Genomic DNA, 22,453 nt, shown 5'->3' on the forward strand with positions numbered 1-22,453 from the left:
TTTTATTTTGCTGCCACAAAACGCAAGAGGAAACCACAATAAACCAACGCGCAAAGGAGCTATCCCGTCCGCAATATTTATCCCTTGTACCCACGGGAACTTATCGGAATTCCCTGCGATAAGACATAATTAAGAATTTTATGTATATTTCAAGCCGTGCGGAAAGCAAACAGTGGTGCTGTGTGCTGGAACGCAAACGATGGGGAAAAGGGATGAGCGTGGAAGGTGCGCAGCGTGCAAGAAACAAAGGAAAAACATTTAATAAATAAATAAAGCGAACGTTTTAAAAGCTGTTTTCATGTCATTTGCATCGGATTGGTGTGTCGGATACATCTTTTGATGTCGCATCGCGTCGCATTAGCGCAAACCGCGCTCGGCAGCTTACATCCCCTTTTCCAACTTCATCGCTCCAAGGCTTGTACGCCTGACCGTGTGTAAAAGGGAGAAAGAGAGAGATAGGGATGGCCTCTCCTTTCTTCGAAACGACACCTTCATCTTCGCTGCGATCGGTAGAGCGAGAACCAACGCGAACGATCCTCGCCTCTGGACGGCTTCCCGTGATTAAAGAAACGAGATACACCGAGTGGGTGAAATGCTGCTACCTATGGATGTAATGCAATCGGTCCGGACTAGCGGAACGCCATCCATTCCACCCGGAGGGCTTTCCAGAGGAAGGTGGAAGCAGCGCAACATAACGATTGCGGCAGTCGAATGCAGAGGACCGATGTTGAGAATATTAAATGTAGAAAACTGTTAGCCTCCGATATCGTTCGCTCCCGTCCACCCAGCCAATGTGCCATTTAAATTCATTTTGTTGTTCGTCCGCAGTTTGTCCCTTCCGCTGCGCCGTACACCGCACCCCTTACAAGGGGTATCGCTTTTTTTCGAAATCCACAATCTTGCGCTTCCCATACGTACCACCGACATGCCATATGATTTTGCCGCCCATCGGAACCGTTCGATGATCGTTGATCGCTGACAGTGACAGAAGCGAACGCCGACAAACTATCCCAGCACAAGCACGGAAAGGAAACCGTTTACTGCAGCACTCATCTCCACCGTACACTAACAAACCGTTGTCAGGAAAGATCAAATTATCACTAAGAGATCACTAAGGAGACCTGCAAATGCGAACTCCCCAACGGTAGGTCCCAAATTCGAAATAGAATTAGCACTAGAAAAAGGGAAGGCATCAACACCAAAAAAAGCTCCCGCCAATGCAGCGAACATGAGCAAACTGTGAACGAGAAGAAATAAAATACACACAAACAATCGGCGGCAGAATCTTCTCAGGCGAGAGCAGCAAAAAAAAAGAAAAGAAGCGGAGTCGACCCCAAACCAGTAGCTAATGAATATGTGATAAAACTTTTAGTCGGCTGAATTTTAAATGCCACTTCAGAAAAAAAAGCCTCCGATTCGCCTTCCTTTCTCCAGCGGCTCGCATGTACCAGGAACTCATCCGCACACACACACACACATAATGTCATACAGCAATTCTGCCGGTGTGTTTCACCGGCTGTAATTTACATAATTAACAATGCCTTCCAGCCCCTTACGGCGCTCCTTATGATGCTTTCCTTACGATGTCGCACCAATGTCTTGTCATTGCACATGTGTTCCAGCATGCGTCAAACGCAGGCACTGTGTCTGTGTTTGAAAACCATTCCTTTTTTTTTTTTTTTGCACACGGCCAACATTACAATCGAGCATTAGAGAGTGCAGAGACATATGCTTGAGTTTTGTGATAATTTCGTCAGCACAAAAATTGCATCTGCAGTGCCGAACCGGGTGCAGCGCGCACGATCGGCAAACGTGAACGACATGCCGATGGAACCGGAAAAGGCTTGTTCGCTGTACCGGCTCACCCTCCCAAGGACGGTGTTGATAAGATCACTCGCAGGCACAGGATTATCGGGCAATTAACAGACTGCGATGCTCCACTACTTCGCCACGCTTCAACACGACCGTTGATCGCTCGTTCCTGTCCCGTCTCCCGTCCGTCCGCTGGAAACCATACGTACCTACATCCGGCACATGGTCGGATGGTTTCTTGGCCGCAAAACGGAAAGGTCCACCTGTTTCTTGCCGGTAGATTAGATTAAGCCGAGCGGCAGCGGGGAAGCGTTAATTTTCAACGCAAGCTGAACGGAAGCTGATGGCCAAAATGGACGTAGTCTAACTGGCACCAGTGGCAGCACCAACGACGGAAGAAAGATGATCCGTTCATCGCAACGATTATGTCAGTAACGGGTTCGGTTGTTGAGCATGGCCTGTTCATGGGATCTTGGTGATCGGTGACCCAAAGAGCAATTGTTTACAATTACCAGAAAATTGCTGACATCTTTGAACGCTGATAAATGGTTTACATTTTGGTATGTTCAATGTTATCTGGCAGGTTCTTTGCAGAGGTCTCACGATCGATTACTTTAAGGAATGATTAGGTTGTAGTTTAATTATTTTTTCTACATTCAATTGAATCCAGTTGCCATGCACTTCGGTTCTTAAAATCTTTAAATAGCTGCTGATAGTGTTATAATAACTTAAAATTCACACTGTTATCTGCTACAATTTTCTTCCCTTTCAAAAAGGATTTAAAAAGGATCCATTAAACCAAATATAGTAATTTTTACTCATTTATCTTACAGGAAAATGCAAATGATAGCTTGCGGCGCGCCAACTTTGGAGAATAGCTCAAACGGTTAAGAAATGCTCGACCACTGAAATAAAAACCCGCAATACATTAGCGAATCAGCAAGAATAGGTTCAAAATTCTCCAAAATAGTTACGGAAGCCGGTGCGATTGATACGGAAAATGTACACTAGCCGGTTGGCGAGTTGAAAAATTGTAAACAAGCTCTTTATGTTAATATATTATAAATGCTAGCACCAAAAATTAACACACGTTGCTATTAGGATAATACTTGCAACATACAAAATTCACAAAAACAGATATACTTTTGGTAGAACAGTACATACTGCGCTTTCTAGACGAACATAAAATAATTTTTAACCGAGTATGCCCGGGATAAGGCAAAAAATAAGGAGGAAATGCCTTATCCATATGCGAAAATCTATTCAACACAAGCGGTGTTGACAATACAGCACTGGACCGTAATAATCAATTGTAAATAAAAATAAAATAAAATAATTTTTGTACCTAAACGAATCAGTCGAACCGTTGCTCGCCTGGACGATTTTTGAACGCATTTGTATACACGCACTGATTTAATTCTCGCATACGAATATTAAAATATTTTTGAAATACGGGTTTCTTTTTATTTTTGTTGTTTGATGGTAAACACCAAATACTTTTAATTTATCACTGTATGAAAATAATTTTCATTTGATTTTCGCGCGCAGAACGTAGGTAATTTTGTAAAATATTGTTGTGAAAAGTTTATTTACATTTTCAACTCTTCAACTACTAATATACATTTTCCATATCAATCGCACCGGCTTCCGTAACAATTTTGGATGATTTTGTGTCTATTTTTGTTGATTCGTTTTATATCATTGGTTGAGGATTTCATAAGCGCTTGCGCTATTCTCTAAAGTTGGCCCGCCGCACGCTATCATTTGCATTTTCCTGTAACATATGGAACTACAATAATATATGTTTGATATAGTTCTGTTAAATAAGCTCTACTTTCAATAAAGTAAAATGAAGACCTGCCTTGCTATGCAGCACAGTATTAGGCTTTTAGTCTGGGGCGGACCGATGGAGCTACGGCGGCGCCTGTCTTCAAACGGAAGAACCGAGGCTCAAATCCCATCCGGATCGTCCCCAAATAGATAGGACTGACTATGCAACTAGTACGTGGTATTGGCAATTCTAGTAAGCAATTCTAGATGGCTGGCATGATCATAGTTTGAGGGCTTTTGTGGAAAGAGTAGACTTACTGATACCACGTAGTTGGATCAACTCACAACAGGGGAATAATTAAATAGTAATAGTAAATTAATTAGTTAAAAACTTTAAAGTCATCATAGCCTTTTCAAAACACAACACAACATCGCTATCCTAAAATTCATATTTTTTCGCATTATTCATGAGCAAATTAGAAAGAGAGAGATAGAAATTACCTTTGAAACGTCTTCCAACAATCGAGCTAGAATTTTCACGCCGTTCGCTGTCCAGCTTTTTATCAAGTTATTTACATTTTTATACCGACAGCTAAACAGCATTGTGATCATTTCTATCATAAGATACACGTTCAGCTATTATTTCCCATCTTGGATTACCACTAAAGAACATTTGTCATGAATTAAATTTCGGTGACGAATTGTATCTAGCTTCTTATCTTTACCAGAATCTTTAAAAATGTCTTCCCGAGTTGAGTTCGTTTCAACCATCACCTGAGCAACGGCCGCATTGTTCTGAAGGCAAAATAACCTGCACCTTCCATTATCCCATTCGTAGACGATCCGAGCTAGAGCGTCGAGCCTAACCAATCTCACCCATGCCGGGCGGTAGCGGAACTAATAGACGGAAAGGCACAAATTTATAAGTTCTTACCGAAAAATGAGCAAACCGTTGATGACAGATTCGGACGGTGAAACATAAAACACTCAAGCACCTGTACGTGGCGTGTTTTGCTCCAATTTCTAATTGGATGAGTCGCCCTCGCCTAAGCTAAGACGGGACCAAGATAAAGAAGTTCCGAGAGAGTACAATAAATCATACAAGCCTTCCGTGTTGAACAGGGTCGTCCGGTTAGTGCGGTTCGAATGGGCGCCCTCGCCCTTGTGACCTGTGGGACGGCGGAAAACTACAAACGAATGGATCGCCTGGTGTCTGAGAGCTGGGCACTGTTTTATAGGAACGAAAAGGGTGAAGTAACGTATAAAAATGGTGTACGGTGTGGAGTACACTAGTGAACAAATGTTTTTATTACATGTGCACAAAAGTCTACCATGAGTGTACAAAATGCCATAAACAGGTACTGATTCTTTAGTTCAAGCTAACCTAATAGACTGTCTCCATATTGTGTTCAATAAATTTTTCGTTCCTTGGCACAAGAAAACTCATTGGAAATTACAGGCCTGCAACTGGGCTTGCATTCAACCCATATTTTCATTTTATTTGCCTACCATATAGCATCTACTTTGTCCAGCACTGTACTTTAATGGTACATGTTGGGATAAAACGTGTGTGGCAAATGTAAAGACGACACACATACGACCAACCAAACCTGGAAGCTCTTTACTTCTCTACTTATACAGGTGACAACGATGCTTTCTCAAGCACACACACCCCATTAACAAACGGCCCACAGTGAAGTCACTCGAACCAGACGAGACACCGCTGGAACCCAGACAAAATGCACTCCTAGCTCAGTGACACGCGGGCGGCATCAACTACCTAGCAAACAGCTCTACTCCGCTTCAGCACCCAACCACCTACATTAATGTGAATAGCTTAACACGAATGTTATGCTTAGAACCCCCACAGGACCGCCAGCCAAACCGAACTGTCGGCAGCAGCGTGGTAGCGATTAATTAAAATTAAAATTTTATAAGCAGTGTCGTGCCACCCAAACCCCCGATGCTTTGAAGTGCCCAAAGGTGCAAAGACCCTTGCCGCCGTGTGTTCGTGTGCATTTCGCTTCTCCTTTTGCCTTTTGTTTCATCTCATCGCTCGCCCGGTAGGAGAAATATAAACACATGTAATTAAAAATCTAAATCTCTAAAATGCACCATCGGGCCAATCCGCGGCAGCTTCATCACGTACGCGTGTATAAATTTAACGCTCCTACCACTTTTTTTTTGTTCCTTTTTCCATAGCCAACCGGCGTGGGACTATTACGATGAGGAACGTCCGACCCGATGGACAGTCCTACCGCCCGATGGCGGGATAAGATGAAAGCTGGCGGCACTTGTCACAGGAATGGCCACCGCTGGCGCAAAATGTGTTAAAAGAAAGTGGAGTAGTCTCGGCCCACGAAGGAACGGTGGGCGAGTGTCCACATCTCGATCGCAAGATTGGCACGAGATCAAACGAAACGATCGAAAGCAGGTGACTTCCTAGAAAACGGGACGTGTAAATAACCGACCAACATAAAGCGGCATTGAGGGATTTGAATTTTCTAACCCGCTCAAAATCACACCGAGGTTCGGATTGATCGAATTCGATTTCGAGGTAATCAGAAAGGGTTCGGCCAGGCGCATGGAAAAATTTAATTCCCCTTGCCGTTAATTAGAATATGACTGCGAAAGTTGGAGCTGTATCACGTTTCGTTATCATTCTTTTGAGAAGTTTAGGAAACTAACGTTTAAGTGTGAATATCGAACGTCCTATGGGACGTTCTCCAGTCTGCTATGATACATTTCTGGTTCTTCTAGTCAATAACTACAGATAAACTTAATCTTAAATACGTGTTAAGATTTTCGTCAAACATCGTTATGCTCATTCTAATAAAGTATCGAAGGAATAGCGAGTCTAATTGTAGCTAGCCCTTAATTGGCCGTAAATACAGATAGGTCCTCCGAAGCATCATCTTGATGATTAAAATATCCTCGTTAGCTTATGTGTATCAGCATATAGTTGGTACTTCTAACAGATATCTTCTTCAAGCGGTTTAGCTGTTCATCATTTTAAGTAGCCAGCTCAATTAGTTTTAAAGAATTAGATAACTTATGTATGCTTAAATCAAGAACGACACCTCTGACAAGATCTGTCTCACAATGTTGACCTGTTGCTGAATTTACTAATTTTTGGGTTATAATTTAAAAGTATGCTTCTTCTTATAATAATGCTCCTTCTTCTTATTATTCTTGCCTCTACGACCTACTAGATCACGTCAGCCATCGAATGTCTTACTAGACTTATCGATACTACGCAGATGGATACTCAGACAAGCCAAGCCAAGAAGAAATCAAGAAATCTGGAAATTATGTAAAAGTAATTGGAACAGACTAATACCTCCTTAAGACCACAAAGACAAAGGACGCACGTTTTACCTAGATTGAGACTGACTGAGGCCGAGGCAATGGATTGGCAGACGACTTATCTAGACCTTGAGAGATTCCGAGAACGTTTGCAACTTTATAAGCTCTCCAAGCGGTGTTATAGCCCCTGTCATACAGGGTAGTCTGATAGACATGCAACATTGGAGTCCTGGAGGCATTGGAGAATTCTTGTGGAATTTTTTTACCACACTGTAATATGCCTCTTCTTCTTTTGACGAGTTATCACACAAAACACAGAAGCCAGCTTCCTGGAGCTTCCTGCGCTACTACATGGACTTGCAAAGTAACAAGACCTCTATATTAGTGATCCGACAGCTTGAATCATATGTTCCATAATGATGTACTAAAGAGTCAATCAAGTAGTGTTGGGAAAAGTGAATACCAAAGGGAGCAACCCAGTCGTTGAAGAGTCCTTATCGAATCTCTATAGAATCCCCATCGAATCCTAATTGGAAAACGAACAAAATCTCGCTTCTCACTATAGTGAAAAGTGTTTGCACACTATAGTGAGATCTGGGATTTTATCTATAGTAAGATGTGAGATGTGAGTCATTGACGATAAAGAATCCTAACCAGAACAATTCTCGGTAGAAGGATAGGAGGATAGGATTCTCAATGGTATCCCAATCAAATCGAATCCCAATGGAATCCCGGCAGTCAGCTCGAATCCTTCCGAGTCCCGCATCTGACAACACTACAATAAAGCCAGAAATGACAGGCACAGAACACCTTCTGAGATACTGTCACCAAATAAAAACGAGATTTCTATTCAGTATCCTGTAACAAGTCTCTTTGGAGATGCGCTTGCTGGCAAGCGAGACAAATTGGCCGACAATATAGCAAAGTTTTCAGAAGAATTTGAAATAGTTAGTTGGGAAACTGAAAGAGTAAATATTTTTAAATTATACAACGAATATCTGCAACTAATAGTTGATGTTTTCATCTGAAAAACTTGAAAACAAAATAATTTTTTTAAAAATTAGTACTTGGTTTTTTCGAATCTACTCGTTCTTTAGCTCTGATACCAAACAACCCTTTTTAGGAAGACATTTCTCTGTATTAAATAACTCTCCATCTGATATCGCCATATTTCATTCCATACACCTGTTTATCCCTATCTTCATCTGCCAAATTGCTTGCAACTACATGCGTTGTGAATGACGGGGCCGCGAAAAGCGTTCAGTATCTAAATGTACGTGTATCTTTAATTTTATCGCGACGCCGTCCCGCACCTTTACGCCACCTACTAACAAACAAAAAGCCGAAAAGCAATCTCATACACCGACAGTCCAGCAAATACAAAATTTCGGCGTTTTTGTGCAAGTTTTTCGTGCCAAAAGAAAAAAATTAAATTTCCACCATTAAGCAACATTCCGTCATTTTGGGGAGTGTTTTTCGTACCACACTTAATCTCGTTTGCTCCCACGAAGGCGATGATGAAGATGGTACTTTTTCACGATGGTGATAATGCATTTGATGACTGACAATGAAGGAGAGCGATCATCCTGTGTCCCGGTGTGGTCCCCACTCGGCCAGATCAGCCGCCAAAAACTGCTGGAAGGTTTACCACCGAACATAACCATCCCCTCCTCTCTCCCATCCCCTCCATCCCATCACCATGCCACTTTACAACCATTCCCGTCCATCCATCTGCCTTAGTAAAATGGCAAACATCCAACACATTAAGCCCTCGTGTTATGTCGTATGTCTTTCTTTGAAGGAGCCGGACCATGTTTGCCGTCTCCTTGCACATTCTCGTCATCCTTAATACGCCTTGCCCACCGCTGTTCCGCGGCCAGTATCGCCGGTGGTCAGCGATCCGCAGGTTGTTCCGCGAAGAATTGTCTGACGCTGGGCGGTGGAATGTCTTTTACCGCTGCCGCGCGAACGTATGAAGCCACCCGTGTCTTGCACCGACCGTTTGATGGCTCTCGGCGTATAGAAACATCACCCTGCTTTTACGACTCTGACTCCCAAAAGGGTCACTGTGAAGCAAGCAAGCCGACATACACCGCTATCGAGCGTCTCCCAGTGGTTTGGGGGGGGGGGGGGGGGGGGCTGTGAATTGGTTCTGCCAAAGGAGGCTGCCGATGGCTGTGCGGCGGCTGGGTCGTCGTTCAGAGAAAAAGAAAAACAATCTCTTTTTAATTGCTCCCGTGTCCAGGGAAACCCACTCTAGAACCCACCGTGCCGCCTAGTCGTCCGCAGGGACCTCAGGCAAATGAGCTAGCGTAATAAAATTTTCATCCGCTACACACCGCTTGTGTGTTTTCGTGTGTTTCAATTGTTCCGCACCTGAAACTTGGGCAACCTGTTCCCCTGCCCACATTTCCCTTGCGACTGGAGGGGCGGCCTTCGGGTATTCGTAATGTTACCTGCTGTCGACAACATGTCGAACTAGAAATTTCACACAAAACTCCACACGGGAATCATACACTCGCCGCAAACCATTAAAATCATCTCGTGCTGCTGGGGTTCGGTGGTACGGCTGGTTCCCAAAACGAATCATTCAACCCGACCCGTCGGTGGATGCGGCTTTAATCTACCGAAACTCAATTTGTGATTGCGCTTTTTTTTTTAATTATGCTTTTAAGTTTACGACAATCCCGCCCCGGCAATGAAATCCGTGCACAGAACCAACGCTCGCATGCCCTCGGTGGTCTCATTCGTCACATTGACGGAAATCGGCGATGGTAGTCGCCGTGCCTTTTGATCTTGCGTTTGCAATCGGACAATCTTGAACGGGCAAAATGACAGGATCGCCAGAACGCACACACACACACACACACACACACACACACACACACACACACACACACACACACACACACACACACACACACACACACACACACACACACACACACACACACACACACACACACACACACACACACACACACACACACACACACACACACACACACACACACACACACACACACACACACACACACACACACACACACACACACACACACACACACACACACACACACACACACACACACACACACACACCCTTTGGGGAGCTAAATCATCTTTTAAGTGTGAGTTTGTGTTAATCGTGTTCATTATATTAATATAACCGTTGTCAATGATCTTTATTCTGCTAACTACATTCCCTGCGTTTGAATTATGAACTGTTTTACTTGATGGTAATCTGACGTGATGGTAGTGCGGGTCGTTTGTATAGAAAGAACCTGCTTGTTCATTGACCTCTGCAACGGATACCATATCGAAACCATAGTTTAGAGCAGATAACTTGAGAATCCGGTGGCAAAGGCGTAGCAGCGCAGGACTTCACACTGTAATACAGGCAAGACATAGGAGGAACTAAACCATGGTCGAGGACTCTGGATTTACAAAGTGTAGGCGAGGCCGGAACTGGTGTTAAGGTTCTTGATGTCTCAGCCATTGGTGCAACGGATCCTTTCCACTTTCCAAGAGTTTTCCCCTTATTATGTTAGGGTCCCTTCCAATGTCTAAGGTTTCTATGCTCAAACAACTACTTTTCGAGAGATCCAACTCCAAATACTATAACCCACCCATGGCTGAAGCAAGGACTGCCTTTCTGATTAAAGGGTATAAATAACTCTAGTATTTCCTTACATGGCTCGCCATAACCTGTCCGTTAAAAGCGGAACTTCACAAACATGCTTTTGCAGAAAGGAAATTTATTCTTCACATTTTATGCTGCTACGCACAAAGCTGCTTAAACTTTTTGGGTTGATCTTTGGGTTTTCGCAGAAAATGCGAATAATAAATCATCAGCACAAAGATGTTGGGTTCAATCGATCAAAATTAAAGGCAAAAGAATACTCTACTGCTACGAAATCAACATAAAGCATTTGTAATCAACGTTTGTTGCACAATGCCAGTTTTATTATCACACATTGGTACATCCTGTGTTCCTCTACGAGCACTAGTCTAGACTCTGACAGAGGCACCCAATGCAATCGTCATTTTCGAGCAGCAGATTCTAAGGACTCTGCTGTGGTACCTTTTTTTTCGAGGAGATCTTCATGGAGATCATGGAAGATCTAGAGACCATCCTTTGGGTATTGTTTGATTATTACCTGAAGCTATTCATCAGGGCACTATGACAACTTGGTGAAGGTTTTCGGGCATCTGAGCTTCACGACCACCGTTGGTCACCGAAGAGCCAGACTCTTCCAACTAACTCTATTGAGACACTTCCAACTAACATCGGTAATCATGATTTTCCAGGCTGATCCTGGACCAATCTCAGCATTACCTCAGCTACGGTATCTTCAACGGTGTGTGTGTGAGAGACAGCAATGCTTGTGGATAAGTAATAAGTACTGACTAACCCGCTACGGATAAAATAAGGTCAATGATGTCAGCAGAGGCAAGCCGAGACATGAAGGTGTGAATGTCAAAGAAATCGAACTATCAGAGAGACAACAGAGATCGTATGTGGATGATGGCAAATATGTTTTCAAATGCTATTTTAACCTCAAATTTCAGTACAGTGATAATATGAATTTGTAAAACCGTTTAAAATGTGGAGCAATCTACCTGATTGCTTATTTTTATTGTATTTTCTACGGACGTGGTTTGCATAACTACGTTTTGTCTAGAAGCACTAGCAGAAAACACCTATCCTCGTTAGACAAGCACTGCTAATTATGTTGTAAATGTTTGTTCGATTCCCCCTCAAGATAGACTTCACCTATCAGTAGAAAACATTAAGAAATTGAACGAACTGCAACATAGTATTGCATCGCTCGCCAACATTTGATGGTGGTTTATGAAGTGCCAAACGCCATAATTTACAACAAAACATACCCCAACAACCGTTAGATAAGTCATTTAGCCTTCACATACCTTCCATCTCATTCGGACATTGCAAAAGACATAAAACCTCCATCCCATCGGCCGGCCATGTGACCGATGAATCGATTTCAATCGATGGTCAGCGTGGCTTCCTTCTACTGAGGTATCGTGTCTTGTTGGTAAGCGGGGGAAGGGGGGGGGGGAGGAAGGTTTTCAGATCATTAATCAAATCATCGGGTAGCTAAGTTGCCGAACCGACACCGCAGTCCTTAGGCATCACCGCTGCGGTTTCATCTGCCTTTTTGTGATGAACTCAATTCCGTCAGCCAGCTCCCGCTCACAATCTCATCTGCATGATGACGACTGCGACTGATGGACTGGCGGATGGTTTATGATCGAACGAACGATCCCGACAAATTATTAGACGTATCAACAAAAAAAACCTATTAAAAATCCTAACCACGAACATCAAGACGGCGGTCACCACACAGAAGCTAATAACGATTGCCAGGGTGGCAGTAGCGAACTTTTTTTTATTTTTTATTTAAGCCCACTAAACCTTTTTCCTACCAAGCCACGGTAAATTACTAATAACAATAAATTTAGCAGCAAACCCAATACCGGCCCCCGATGGTCCGATCGGTGCACGGGTGAACATTTTCCACTCCATCACAAGCTCGTCACAATCGGTTTTGTGTGATGAGCGCACAGCTCCCTTCACACTGGACTCCGGTGTGACGATAGTAACGGTGAAAACATTTTAGTTTTACGATGTTTTTTTCGGACCGATAGAAGAAGCTTTATCTCGATATTCGGTGGATGGTTTTTGTTTTTCATTTCTTGTAGACAACCATCAACCGCTGCTTTGGTAAAGGCGTCGTCGTTTGCTAGCTGTGAACTGAAAACTGCAACAGGAAAGAGAACACAACACTGAAGTTTGGGCGTTAGTTATGTTAGGATTCTTTTTTTTTGTGTCCACACCAAAGTTTCGTCCGCAATAGAGATGTTAAAAACTCATTTCTTCAGCTTCCGTATGCTATCGTTATCGTGATGGTGGTATTAAAAATTTTTAACCTGCCGGCTCCGTTTGTAGCTATCAAGGTCAGTACCGTAAATTTTCGAATGCCCATGTTGCGGTTCACGATTACGGCAGCAGGGAAATCGGAATATGCCTATAAAACACCATAACAAAAATGAAGTCTTTCGTCGCAAGTTTTGTTGGTAGAAAAGAAAAAAAACCCGAGCTGCCTTATTAACATGAAACGAGAGTAAATTGTAATTAAATCTGCTTAACCTCAACCGATCGTTTGGAATCACGTTGAGCAGTAGTTTTCGATAAAACCGCGGCACCAAAAAAAATAATAAAACGCACCCAACCACCACAAAACTCAACCCAACTTTACATCCAATCGAATTTCACCACCTTTAAGCGTTATTAGTTTGCACCCGTGCCATTATTCCGCATGTTCAATTATAGAAACGAAAACGTGCTAAAATCACATAAAGCATTATGCTAATGCTCTCCCAACCGCCCTATGTGTTTGTGTGGTTCCCGTACAATTCTTCCCCAAACCTTCCTCGCTAGCTTGTGGCTGGTACTCTCTGGGTTCTATAAATGTAACAAAATATTCATTTGCTTCATTAAGCTAATTTATATGTTTGCCGAACTAGCAGTTTAGGCGCATGGGTGTAAGATAGTTGTGCCTGCCCTGCTGAGCCTATTTTTCTTTCAAACATGGTTTGTTGTTACCGGCCCGAATACAAAACACAAACGCTACCAGAACAGCTACATCAAAACCCCCGAAACGGTTGCATTCGTTGGCCGCGGCCAGCGAGCAAACGTCGAGCCAAAGCGCCTATTATTATACGGTTCGTAAGCAGGCCGCCTGTGGAATCTGTACGTGGAGCAATCTTATTTTAATTTCCACCTAGAATGTACAATTTATTTGATTAAGAACATGCCATTAGTGCGCACTGGCCAGTGATTCGTATCTCAATTTTTTCTCGGTCCCGATTTTTTTCCCCTCTTTGTGTCGAAGCGTCTCGTTTGCGAGGTAGTCGGCTCATAATCTTCACAAACCCGAAAGCTCACGCATTTCTATGCAAAGTGTACGACAACTACAGCAGCAGCAGCAGCAGCAAAAACTAGGGCAGCCAAAGGCTTTCAAAGGTTGGCGCATCGCTCCCACCACACCGCACCGCTCCATTCGCCACCAGCGTCGATACAGGCGCGGAACGCGATATTACAATTAAGTCGTATATATTCTGTTCACTTTACATGTTTGCACATTTTGTGTTTTTAGCTTAGGTCACCGATATAATTTCTCCGCATGTGTTGGTGTTGTTTTGGATCCCCCATCCCCCTACCCCCTTCCTCCTAGAATAATGTGAAATATGTTTCAACTAAACAAATTTTGATAAGCGATAAGATACACACTAATAAAGTTGTTTCTGTTGCTGCCGTGCATTTTAAGGTATTAATCAATACAAACTAAAAAGCAACAACAAAAATGGCTGACTACTACTACTAATACTTTTGTCACCGGGCGTTTTTTTTTTTTTGTTATTGCACAAAAATTAACAAAAACGCGTGGAAAATAAACAAACAACCCCTAGCAAAGTTTAAGCGTTTCGCCTTGAAGCGTTTTTGTATGCCGCATGCTTTTCTGCTTCCCTCTCTTCCATTTTCGTCTATCGTTCAGCTCGTCTACGCTCCTCCCCTTTTTCGAGACGCTTTATCGTCACTGGTAGCGCCATCTTTTGTTCGGAAACTGAACTAAAGCTCACAAACGATGACGTCATTACAGTGCCGGAAGGTTGAAAATTGGTTGGAGGTCTGTCGTCAGTACCGCGTTATTTTGAATTGTAATTGTGTTTTATTGAATTATGTTTTTTATTAAGCACTAAAGCACTTAAGGAACTAAAATATAGTTTAAGCATGTTAAATTCGTTTTTTTATTGCGATGAAAAATTGTTTTTAATTTATTTATTTTAGGTATTGTCGATGTAAAGTAGTAAATATGGGAATAATTTGCATAATTCAGTCAGTGCTCATACAAAAAACGGTATAAAAAATATGTCAATGTCAATGTAAACCAACCATCCGTTACAACTGACAAATCATCTTACCTACCACGATAGAACTAAGGGTGAAAAAAATCTTGCTTCCGGGCACTAAACCCAAAACAAGTAATGCTCCAACTCTTATTAGGACTGTCAATTGCTTAGCTGCAGGAAAAATTTAATAGCTTAGCTACTCTTAAGATGTTTTTTTTTTTATTCATAAGGGACGGCCAGGCCGTATTGCTACTCTTAAGATATTGTATTAGCGAATTAGTCACGCGAATAGTTGACTCATAATAGATCAACTTAGAAAATGTTTTGTGACTATATTTTCTTGCTCTTCTTCAAGGCTTATCGACCTACTAGATCACAAAGGTCATCGAATGGCTTACGAGAGACTTGCCACGCAGTTGGATAGAAAGTCCTCACTACGGAGGAACGATCGGGGTGGGATTTAAGCTCTGATCCTGTGTGTGAAGACCGGCGCAGCTGCCACCCCTTGCTTGCTTCTTGTTGCTATTGATTTATGTTGCAATATTAAGTAGAACGTATGCTATTAAATAAGCGGATGCAATCGGTCCAGGTACTAGACGTTATATATCAAGACGGCTTATAGACCATTTGTATTGTTGTTATTGTTATTTATATTGTTTATTTAAACTGTTTGCCTCACGGGCTATACAATCGTCAAATTTATTTATTAATTTATTTTATTAATTTTGAAATCTAAAAACTATGGTACAGAAGGAGCTAGAGTTAAAACTGTGCCAAATCTAAAAAAAGAGCAAAGAATCAGAGCAGAAGAACATTAAGAAGCAAGAGAGGAAGAAAGTCTAGGATGGAAAGAAGGCAGGGAGATGCGATGCAAGATTGATTCTGACATTGAAATGACGGAAACAAAGTAGCAGTTGAATATCGTTTGAGTTAAATACTGTGTGGTGCGTGTCATGTATGTATTATACAGGCTCAGCCTTACATTCACCGCGATTCTCACGCGTTTAGTGACTACATAATGAAATTCCAGCATTCATGATCATATCTTCAATTATATTTATAAAAATCACACAAAAACCATGATAAACTGAATAATTTTAGGTATTATAAATTTTGTTTTGAAGTTAACCATCATGTTATGGTTATGCCGTAAAGAAAGTTATTCCTAAAGTAAATTATTGTTTGCCATGAAATAACCACTTCACAGTATTTTTATTTTTCGACAAAAAATACAAAATTTCCAATTTCATTTCATTCCATACTGTTATCATTGCTCTAAAAACACAAACCCGAACCGATTGCCTAAATTACCTTCCAATTATGATTGCCACCAATACCAACGATCGACAGGCAAATAGACGGGGGGGCCAACGAAAACTGGTCGTTAAATCAAAAAGCCGAGAGGAAACACGGCCGGATTCTTAATTAACAGAGATCAGGGTGAGCGTACAACGACAGCAGCAACAACACATACCACACCACACATTTATCATTTACGCGGCGGTTCGGCAGGAAAACCAATACTCTTTCGCGAAACTGTACGCGCCCGGGAAGCACCCGCCAAGCAACCCCGTGTGGAGAAAAAACATATTTTCATAAGCACTTAGAGCTGTTAACATTATTTATGCTTGTGCTAACCCGTCTGCAGTGCGTGCACTTGCCTCCAAGCGAGCGACCGAGGAAGGACGAGCTCATCTCGCCGATGGAAGATAATTAAATTTTGCCATTCAATTTAGCCAAAACCCTTCGACCCGTACACATCAGTGTGCGCGATTATCGCGGCACGGACCGATTCGAGACCGATACAATACAATCGCTGCCTGTATGCTGCCCTATATCGGTACGATAAATGTGCATAAAATTCGCGACCAAACCGCGAAAGGTCGCGTAAAATTATCGCTTGCGTAAAAACGGCGTTTCAGCGGCCGTGGTGGGGTGGTCGGTTTTTATTCGCGTGATCTATTGTTTCGTCTACGGCTCGGCCGGACCGGCTCTATGATGCCACGAAAGCATGAAGAAGCGTCCAGCGTTTAATTAGTTCAATTGGTGTGGCGATTAAGACCGGCGTCGCGTATCGATTTAATGATTTACGATAATCGAAAGCGATTTGGGAAGAACATTTTATAATAAGAGATAAATCAAATTCTTGATCTAATTGCTTTTGGAAAAGAAACAATGAAAAAAAAAACCATCCATTCGGGTATGATTGTGCGTGTTGCTCGATATTTGTTAGTAGAAACCATTTCGGTCAATTAACTGTCTTGACAAATAATTACACAACAGCTCCTGACGTTGCTACTACTCTCATCGTTTATCGCTTGCACCACATACCGCAAAAATCAATTGCCTTCTAGCCATGTCCCGTGTCCGTGACCCGATGACAAGGCATAAAACGTGTCAACTTTACCGGCTACCAACTGCAACTACCAAATTCAAACACTAGCAGCAGCAGCAGCATCATCACCACGTTTGCATCATCCGATAGGTGAAACGACGTAACGTTCCTCTGTTCCTTTCGCCGATTCTTAACACTCAACCCCTAATCCCACAGCTCTAGCGAGCACACCCCAAGATGACACGAATGTCACCGCCACGTGACTGTACGACGAATTGACGTATTTATAAACATGCTTTCGGTTTCGGCCCGCACCCGTTCGTCCTTTTAATTTCGCTGCCCAATTTCGCATAACTTCGTGTCATCCTTTTTGACGGAATTATGAACGCGCCTGAGATGAACCGGTGACACGTCAAGCGAATGCACTGTCGGGCACAGGGAATGGGGTGAGCAGAGCGCTCAAGGGAAAGTTGAGCAGCACAGCTACGTGGAAAGAAGTAGTGGAAAAGAAAAACAAAACCGAACCCATCTATCACCGTGGTCGCTATCGGTTGGCATTTTTGAGGCATTCCATCTGCCCTAGAAGCCTTACCCCCGCATCATTGCATCATAATCCACCTTGCGCTTGTGAAAGCAACGACGTTCGCCACCAAAGATTACCAACACCACCCCCCTCAAATAAAGACGATTGACCTCTTGATTTGATGGCCGGTTTGATTTGCTCGACGTATTCATTAGTGTCATGATCTGCTTTTTATCGCAACCATTCCCTGCAACCCTCCGAGCCTGCCGACCTTTCATCCGTTGCAAATGTGTACACATGTACGTGTGCTCGCACATCCGTGCGGACACGTGTAGCGACTTAACTGTCGAGAAATTAGACATTCCACGCCGCACTTCCTTTCCCTGTTGGAGCAAAACCCAACACTTTTAGCTCCGTTGCTTAGTGATGATAGTGATGGTTCGTGTGCCACGCCGAAGCACGAATTGACTTCAAAACCGCTTGCTTAAAATAACAATAGCTCAGCGGTGTATTATGCCGAAAACATGATTAAATGACAAAGGTTTAGGTGCGCTGTCATGGAAACATGTTAAAAATGGCCGTTCATCGGGTAAGCACTAAGCAGTAAATGTGACAATATATTAGACAGTCGATATGCATTGCACAGAGGCGATATTTATTGATGACTATTTGAGTGGTACATGTGTAGTAGTATTTCCATTTTTGGAGGCTTTTTATCCACAAAATACTCACACAATGTAATGTGTAATGTGGAGTCTAATCCACAGTTAGGTATAAATAAGCATTTACAATTACAGTTTTTTAAGCTAAAGAAATTTACTTTCTACTGCTCAGCAAGCTCCAGAGGACTTTGCTTGATTGTACCCGTAGCTGGGTCATTAATATTGTGTACAGGCGGACGCAGAGTGTCCATTCCGCTATAGGTCAATCCATTCAAGGCAAAATTGACAAGTCTAAATCTTTTGAGCGATCCCTCAACTGCAAAAAGTCAAGGAATTCCAATCGAAGACAAAACCATCTTGTGCTTCCATATAAGGCCTGATTGTCAAAGCCAAACGGAAAAGTTTCCAACAGAAAGACTCTAACCAAACGGAAAGCAAATTTGTATTATGGTCAACCGTTAGAGTCGACGAATGTTTCGTCGACTTTTTGCATAGGTTCCAGGCACAGGTTGCTCAGTTCATACATTCACAGATGATTTCAATCGAATTATACGTATCTTTAATTGCTAATTTAGAAAAGAGTCAGTGATTAATGAATTAGTTTAGTTTAATAATAAACTTTTCGTAACATTTTTTCCGTGACGGACTTTCGTGGTTCTTGCTCCAGAATAATTTCTGCAAACCACCAAATAAAATCACTAAAACAACTTCAAAATGATTGTCAAAACATATCCACGTAAAATTTATACACTTTTACTTTACTTTATAGATTTACGCTCAAACATGGTTTTTATGAATGCAAACTATACTTTCCGTTGCACTTGACTGACGGAAAACTTGTGGTCTAACGCGCGTTTCCGTTTGGTTCAGGCAATGCATTTTTTTGACTTTCCGTTCGACAAACATCTGTCATCGATTTTTAAACGTCTGATTTTTCCAAACGGAAATTCATAATACCAAGGTGACAATTATGTGACGACTAAGAAGACGTTTGGGTTTCACAATCAGGCTTATAAACCTTCGCCATTTAGCAACACCCTCACGCATCCAGAGAAAGACGAAAACATCTAATAGTAGACAGATTTCAGCTACAGAACAGTGTTTTAGATGTTTTAGATTTAGAAGACCTTTAGATTTTGTTAAAACTAGCAATGAAAACCGTGGCTTTATGTAATGTCCAGTGGAATTATCAAAGCTTGTGTCCTGGGGTCAGTAATTTTATTTAATAGGCAAACCTAGTCAGCATGGCTGAAGGAGTTTATGAAAACTTTACTGCCTGACTGTGGACAAATCTCTATCGAGGACCTTATTGAATCATTCGTTGGCGATTACAAATAATCAGCTGATCGTCCAGGATCAGAATGTTTCATAGTTCAGCGCATAGAATCTTTTAATCATCTTTAACGATTAGCTATGGAATATCGGATTCTAATCCATGTAGATTTCGGAGTATTCTGCGCTGCACTATTCAAAGTATTGAAATTGGAATAAGCTATAAAATAAATTTTACCCCTTGCGAACCTCTGCAATGTCGAGAAAGAACTCCAACAAATATGAAAATTTATTTCTAAGGCTATCGTCTTAAAGATAGCTTCGTCCTTCTTGATACCATGCAGGGGTGGAAATGGGACCATCGTCATCATCATTAAGGTCTTACCTCCCTGTCGAATAGGAATCTGAGATGTGACAATATTTTTATGAAATACTTCTTGGAAATGAATAAAAGAATATTCAAAATAATTAAATATCCGCAATAGTTCAATTTTCTTTGCCTTTGGGAAGGTAATCTTTTTCATGCATATGCTGCAGAAACTCCAACCTGAATTCAAATGTCAACGATCAATACAATTGAAGCTATATTAACAGATTTTTCTGCAATAAAAAAAAATTACATCTTTTTGTAATTTCCTGCTCAATTTTCCTGAGCAATAGTCGCTTATTGAAATTGCTACCGAAAAAAATGACTGATAGAAACGTGATAACCGTTGTTATCTGACAGCAACAAACAGAGCAACATCCTAAATATCGTAAGCTATCAACCTTCAACGCGAAGGATTCCTTTTCCCTCCCCGAGTGTGTTAAGTGGTGCTATGCTTTCACGATTCACTCACCAAGACACTTGCCAAGCCAACCAAGCTCACTGCTTGCCCCTGAATCAGAAACCGCGCGCACAGCACCAAGCAGGCGCTGGGAAAAGTTTTAAGCACCATTTGAGTAGCAGCAGCATATGGTTAAATTTAAATTAAAATCACAATAATACCAACTGACACCCCACATAACAAATTAGCGAATCGAAAGACTCGCTTGTTTACAGCACAGCACAGCGAACACGACACGCCCAGAGACACCCTTCGGCAGCATACAGTCGACTATCCGCGGCCGACCAAAATCGACTTACTCTTAGCGCCGTCTACGTTGATGGTTCCATCGCGGGCGGAAGTAACTACTTGCAACCCTTCGCCGTCATCGCAGTTTAGCGCGCGACAAGGTGGCGCACAGTTTGCGTGCGAAACCGCTCAACGCCGCCGTACCGTAATTGACTCGTACCGTGCACCGGACGAGGGCACGTACACGGGTAGGGGTAATAGTTATAAAATTTAATTCGATTTCGTTGTACATTTCAACCCTTTCTGTTTCCACTGGCACATGCCGTCGTCCGTCCACCTCTTCACCCACGGTCGTCCCGCGTCCAACACCCATTACCATTAACAAGAGCAACACTCTTGCTGGGATGGTGCAATGTCGCGAGGAAATTCACAGTTATAAAAGACACTTGTTTCCAGCGTTAAACAAGAAAACGATACAAGCACTAACACCTCCACCGATACCCGGCCGTACACGATCTATCCATTGCCGGGACTTTGCCGTGTCCTGCTTAGACTACGCGAATTGGCAGCGAATGTGTTGCCACCGTCCCGCGAACCGCTGTGCGATGAGAGGGGGGTGTAAATTGAAAATTTTACAAAAGTGTATCCTTTTCGCGAAACTGGGTGCGCAACTCTTTGCTTCGCCGTGTTTCCCTAATCGATCTTTTACTACCATTCGCACCCTGACCACCCTTTTCATCGGGTGAGAGAGAGCCGGTTTTCTTCGTCCGAGCACACGTACACTCGTTTTTACAGCTGACAAAAATGGATCAAAGTATTAAGAAAATAAGGCGAAGAACAAGAAGAAGAAGAAGAAGAAAAACGCAAATCAAACCGGCCCGTGCGGCTCAAACATCTTGGCAGACGACAAAAATCGGCGTATATTAATTTTATAGTGTCGTTCGCAAGGTGCACGCGAGTGAGGAAAGCGAAAACAACAACCTGCTTGTATATATTGTGCGCGCTGGTGTTTCGATATTTGGGGTTGCCAGCCGGTGACAGCGACAGCGATGATAACGTGCCAATAGAGCCGATGGCAGTTTTCCTAGCGATTTTCTAGCGTTGGCGCCAGCATACGGTACGATATTGGCAATAGTCGTAAAGGGTTTTGAAAATTCTATTACATATTACGATTGGTGCTCAAATAACACACGCTACACGTACGAATGCACGTTGTCTACAAGTGGCTTCTGTTGGAAACGTGGAAGCAATGACATTTCACGGGAGGCGCCGTAAACATGCTGCCAATGAAACTGTCATTCTGCAAATGGTTTTGTGTTTTACATTTTTGGTAGCTTTATAATGAATTGAATATTCTACTTTAGTGTTGGAAAATAATAGCTATTTGTAAGCTTGGTTTGATTTGAGAGCTTCTTTTCGTTTATTTTATTTAAATTTGCAATTCTCAATACTTTTTTTTATGTGAATCCAATGATGAAATCTGAATATGTTTGATTTTTTCCCGATATTTTTTACGTACACGTTTGACAATGTCCCAATTAATTTTATAGTTTCCCAGGTGTTTTAGTTTTCGTTCTTTAGTTTGTGTAAATTTTTCGTTTTATATTATTTTTTTAAACAACCGTTTCTAAACAAAATTTGAAATGGTTATTTATGCCGTTCAAAATTTTCACAAATGCAGGTTATATCAAAAATCGTTACATTTTCCATAAAAAAATCATGTAAATAATGTGTTTATATAAGTAAAAATAAATAAACACGGTTAATTTATTCTTTTTAA

General features: G+C 42.1%; 2 protein-coding genes across 2 annotated transcripts in view; one reads left to right on the top strand and one right to left on the bottom strand.

Annotated features, from left to right (window-relative positions):
* LOC126562041 (uncharacterized) overlaps positions 1–22,453 on the top strand; it is a 307,548-nt gene that overhangs the window by 119,809 nt on the left and 165,286 nt on the right. The window lies entirely within an intron of this gene.
* LOC126563385 (histone H4) overlaps positions 12,643–22,453 on the bottom strand; it is a 109,673-nt gene continuing 99,862 nt past the window's right edge. The window contains exon 2 of the mRNA XM_050220023.1: positions 12,643–12,656. The gene's annotated coding sequence lies outside the window, so the exon portion shown is untranslated. The remainder of the gene's footprint in view (positions 12,657–22,453) is intronic.

This window comes from Anopheles maculipalpis, chromosome 3RL, assembly GCF_943734695.1.
Source record: "Anopheles maculipalpis chromosome 3RL, idAnoMacuDA_375_x, whole genome shotgun sequence".
Taxonomy (NCBI): Eukaryota; Metazoa; Arthropoda; class Insecta; order Diptera; family Culicidae; genus Anopheles; species Anopheles maculipalpis.